This window comes from Synchiropus splendidus, chromosome 18 (genome assembly GCF_027744825.2).
Source record: "Synchiropus splendidus isolate RoL2022-P1 chromosome 18, RoL_Sspl_1.0, whole genome shotgun sequence".
Taxonomy (NCBI): domain Eukaryota; kingdom Metazoa; phylum Chordata; class Actinopteri; order Syngnathiformes; family Callionymidae; genus Synchiropus; species Synchiropus splendidus.
Genome location: NC_071351.1, coordinates 12,726,654 through 12,731,901, shown reverse-complemented (window position 1 = coordinate 12,731,901; position 5,248 = coordinate 12,726,654). Strand labels below are relative to the sequence as shown.

General features: G+C 42.9%; 1 long non-coding RNA gene across 1 annotated transcript; it reads left to right on the top strand.

The window, feature by feature from the left end:
• Positions 1 to 293: 293 nt before the first annotated feature.
• On the top strand, positions 294 to 1,748 carry LOC128749321 (uncharacterized). Its single transcript, XR_008412922.1, has 3 exons — positions 294 to 393; positions 475 to 545; positions 952 to 1,748. It is a non-coding gene; the product is annotated as an uncharacterized LOC128749321 (long non-coding RNA).
• The last annotated feature ends 3,500 nt before the right edge of the window (positions 1,749 to 5,248 follow it).

Below are 5,248 nucleotides of genomic sequence, written 5' to 3'. Positions count from 1 at the left end.
GTTAAAGACACTAAAATAAACTCTCAGACTCAAGCTTTTGTGTTATTAATGATATTGTTGCGAGCAAACCTCTTCATTCTTTACTGTTTTTTCATGTTCAAAATAAACTGCTCAAGTACAGCCACAATAGAATACAAATAAGCCGGAAAAAGAGACGGAATTTAAGTGCCTGATTCATTCCACATGGCATTAAACACGCTAACAATCACAAAAATATTTATTGCAGATAGCGCTTCCTCCTTAATTCGCTCAGGATAGGAACTTTTATTTGATTATTTGTTCCACTGGGACATTTTATTGCACGGACAAGAACATTGTTTTGTTTTTTTAAATCACTAGACCCTCGTAAATACCGAATTGTTAAATGTATTACCATCGAAAGGAAGCCGTGAGGTATTTTTTGGACATATTTTACCTTGTTTTATTTTCATTTTATGTCAATAATCGCCCTGTTCCTGTTCGAATGTCGGTTAGGTGCAAAGTGACGCGAGGGAGAAATCGAGGCGCAAACTACTGAATGTCGTCTTGGGAAGCGCGATATAAAGGTAAAATTTAATAGCTTTTATAATTGTGTTTGACTAGTTTGCTATCTAAAACGATGACAGTGACCCATTCTTGCACATTTGTGCGTGTACTGTTTTGACGTACATGACGCCAAAGTTAACGTAAGGAATTCTCAGGATGTTTAAAAAAAGCTGAACTTATTCATTAAATACATAAGAAGTAATGCATTTTTTCTGGCTATATTGGCTTTTTCAGTAAGATTTCTGCCAAAAGAAAGCAGGGTTACTGTCTGAGAGTTTGGAGGTACAACAGTGAAGATTTATGAGCAACGAATGTGCAACAATAAACATTCAAATGAGTGTTTGCATTGCATGTCACTCCCCATCAGTGTGTTTGTACAAGTGCCCTTGAAAGTTGAATTAATTTCAATTCATTATCCTTTACAAGATCCCAAAATAAGCTTCCTGTGAGAGAACACACACTCAGCTGTCCGGCACTTTCATTGGCATAGCAGCCGTCTGTTACTGTTGGAGTCACAGTCAGAGATGCCAGACATGCCGACATCAGCAAACCACAAGTTTGGGAGGGGAGGCGGGCACCAGGACCACCGGGACAGGTGCTGCTCCAGAAAGTAGCCGCGATGACAGCAGCCACTGCGAGATAATGGAGTTATTACAGATCAGGACAAGCAGCAAGAGTGTCTGGAGTTTTAGCAGTGACAGAAATGAATCATGTCCAAAAGTTAATGACAAAACCTGTTCAAATAAACTGAGCTGGGATTGTGCGGCAAGTTTAAACAATGTAATGGTTTATGTGAGTTCAGCAAAGAGCCTCCCTGCTTGTGCGTATTAATAGTTCCTCTGATTTGTCAGATTCTTGGCAGCGGTGACGACATGCTGTGTGCTTTCTGATTAACTCTTTGGGATTCTGACCAACACAGAGCTTTGGTCCGTGTTGTCAGTCAACTCCTACTAATTGCTGCCGGCAGGGAATGTGGACGGAGGCGGGCGGTGGGATTGTTTATCTCGCTCGGTACTTTGGGGAATAATTATTTCTGGTAGTTGGGTCCGTAATGACGTTGGTGAGGCAAGCTCAGGGTTGCTGGTTCATACCCCCCCACATGGACCGCATACACAGACTGTATGAACATATGTTGGGAGTCATTTTGGGGCTCTTTCATTTGCCCGGGAGCAATTTTTCTCGAAAGCTCTGTTATGTCTTCTGAAATGAATTAATAGTGTAGTATGTAGGTCTGCGTATTTGTAACCCCCCCCCCTCCTCCAATCTAAACATTGTATGTCTTTGTCCATCTCGTTCGACTCCAGTGGGGTCATGTGGAACTGAATCAACAGGTGTTTCTTTACGTGAAGCCCCTCCCTTTCCCCAGCTTCTTTTCTGTGCTCCCTTAAAGGTCCAAGAATGGCCTTTGGGTTTCTCGGTCACCTGATATGGAAGGAGGAGAGGATGTAGGCGCCTTAAGGAGCAGGTCATTCTACTTCAGTGAGCAAATGGGAACATCTGCCGCTCTGCTCTGACCCGAGTCTCCAATAAAAAAACACTGCAGGCGTCGTCTGAGAATATGAGCACGTTCCAGCTCAGGGCATCGGAATGCTGAGATAATGTTGTGATAAGGTTTGGATGAATAGCGCGGTGCATTTATTCTGCTCCCCAGTGGTGCTTTCCAAGGACAGATAGCTCTAATGAGTGCAGAGGCAGTTCCGGCCAAGGCTGGAGAGCAGCTCAGCCTGGGAGTCGCTGTTGGCATTCAATAGGACGGCTGAGAATTTTCAACAAAAATAGGTGTGAGAGAAGTAGGAGGTCAGTTTGAATTCGCAGGGCTGCTATCTTCTAAGAGCTCTGTGGGCAGTCATTTAAATCATCTGCCACGAGTCCTCAACTTTTTTTGCTGGAGTAAAAGTCACTATTTTTCACATTTTCTCTTTCAAATACTTTTCTATCGTATTAAAGCCAACTTGCTCCAACAAATTCTCGACAAGGCCTTGGTCTAAGCCCAGTTTATTTTTCCTGAAAAATATGAAAGTCTTCTTCTGACTTCTGTGATTTGGCAGTTTCATCTTTTTGCCTGAAGAAAAAAGAAATGTTCACCATCCAAAGTGTAAAAATATGGGTTCATTTTTCTCTTTTTCTTGGGGGATTCCCATGACATGGTCGCCTCTATTGACCTTTTATTGATTTAAAAAAATAATTCTCCTTAAATTTTAATCTGGATCTGTGAAATAAACTCTTCATTCATAAAATATCTGTGATTTTCAGTAAAGTAATTCAATCCACAGCTGTAAAAGTGTTGTAAGCTTCAAACATGTGCTGGTCTTGAAGCATCATAACTTGTTCCAGTTTGCCTGGAACTGAGAGAACCAGTTCCTGTGAGTGAGGCTGACAGGTGCAGACAGGTTTGGCAAACCATTGTTCATCAATAATTGTTTGAGAACTGATGAACATTGCAAGAAGAGGAAGTTTACATTAACACAACAATGTATAAACTTATTTGTCAAACAAGCTTTCCTGTTTGTCCAAGGTTTGCCTCCGAAAAGGATCCACCAACCCTCAGGTGAAACTGCTCTTGAACTCTGGGTTGATATATGGTTTACACGTTTGTCAACATGTTTTTAGGGTTTCTTTCGGCCAAAGATAGTTCAGCAACAACGTTTTATCACTTTTATATACATAAAAAGGTCATAATAATGACGTCAAAAAACACCAAAAAAATTGCATTTCTTCCCAATAATTTGAACAAAAGGATCAATATGTTTTAATTCCCTGTGTGATATGAGGTGGAGATTTGCTCATGAGCACTTCAAATACCGTGACTGGGCTCAGCAAATCTGAGCGCTGGGAGCTCGACGTCCGTGCAAACCAAACTTACCGAGAAGCATAATGTTGGACTCAGTGATGTGCTTTATTCCGGCATGGCGATCTCTTACTTCTCCATCCTTTATCTTAGCAGTGCAAACAACATCGACTCCATAGCACAAGCATGTGGGATGTTTTCAACACGTAGGAGATTAATCTTCAGCCTCAGCTGTCGCAGGATGTTTCCTCTCCTCTACTGTGTGAAATACAAACGACCACGTTCAAACCCGCCTCGGTTTACATTACAACTCAGCAGCAAGGTCACACCAGTCGTGGCACACACACATAAGCCGACTGTATCCCCAAATCTTGGACCTTCAAACACGTGTATGCTCGAAACAATGTTTCGTTTTAGCTCCTGCTTTTATTAAGGTTAGGCTGAAAAGAGGCCGAGAATTTGTTATTTTAGGATCAACTGAATAAAGCAGTTAAGATGTGTCACACCCTTCTACTAGAAGAAGAGTTCAACAGGTTTTAAGTGTTGGGTTTGTGACAAAAAATGATATTTCGTTTGTAAATCCTGAGGGTGTGGACCCAGGATGGGCCCTTGTCCAGGCAGTCAAGTTATGGGGGAAAATAAGGTGTTAGTGGAATACAGTATGGAAAATAAAATAGTTACGTAATTTATATAATTATTATAGCTTTATTTTATTTGAAAAAAAATGTTGAATCACATAAAATATACCCCACAAGGACCGTGTGAATGTCAACAGGAGACCTCACATGGCCCACGGGCCCCATGTTTCCTAGCTGTAGCCTTCAGAGCCAAGCTGTCCCCCTTCTTTTTACTCAGGAAAACCCAGAGAATTCACAGTTTTATGGGGCTTGAGCTCAGGATTAGGACAAAACATTAAGACACTTTTAAGGGCCAAAATGGATCAAGACCGAGTTTAGAACATGACCAAGGCCAAAACCAAGACTAGTTAGGAACTTCAGCTTATAAACTCGTGGCATCTGTTTGCCCATAAATGTGACGGCACACATGGGACTGTTTTCTCACGTCAGGTCACGAACACGTCGGATCAACAGGATCAGGTGTTGTTTTGATGGGGTAATTTGTAGAGGATGGAAGTGGAGGTCTGTGGAGCTCATCAGACTAACAGATGAGCCTGTATCTGTGTGTGTGTGTGTTTGAGAGGAAACAATGGTCCCGCTGTTTGCCAATCACCCACTGTTGCTAGAGTTGCCTTACACCTGTGCTTGGCTGCTATCCTGTCACCCCAACACGCATATTCTCACACACTCCTAGAGCCCCTAACCACCCCCTCAGGCCCTCCGGCACACACCCTGATCCACTTTAGTTCTCAGTTTACAGCCTTACGTTCGCTCTTAATGCTGCGCCACTAAAGGGGATCCATATTCAACAGCTCACAGGGTCAGATCATGCAAGCAGGCCCCTTCAGGCGCGTCTTATCGCCACATATCAACGTGGATGGAATCAAAGCGTTCTTCAACTCAACCATGCTGTTGTTAAGTGAACCCACAGCTCCCCATCACTTCTGCTCAGAGGTGACTGAAGTAGAAATGAAAGGCGATAGGTGAGGACAGTGGAGGGGTGTGTTGCATGTGATATTCGGAGGAGATTTCTCACATATAAAGCAGAGTTCTATGTCACTGAAACCCTCGGGTTGATGGATGGGTGGTTGCAGCCTGGTATCCCGACAGCTTTTCCCGCAGAGTTAACATCACAGGTGTGTGAACACCAGTGCATGTGTGTGTTTCACGTACAAACCATGTCAAATCAATGACACACTGTATTGTAATTATCCATTGTGTTTACCAAAGAAGCAGGAAGAGCCCTGTGGCCGCTGATAGAGACAGGAGGGGTGGGTGGGGGGGTGAGTCCTTATCATTTCCATAGCTATGGCTCACC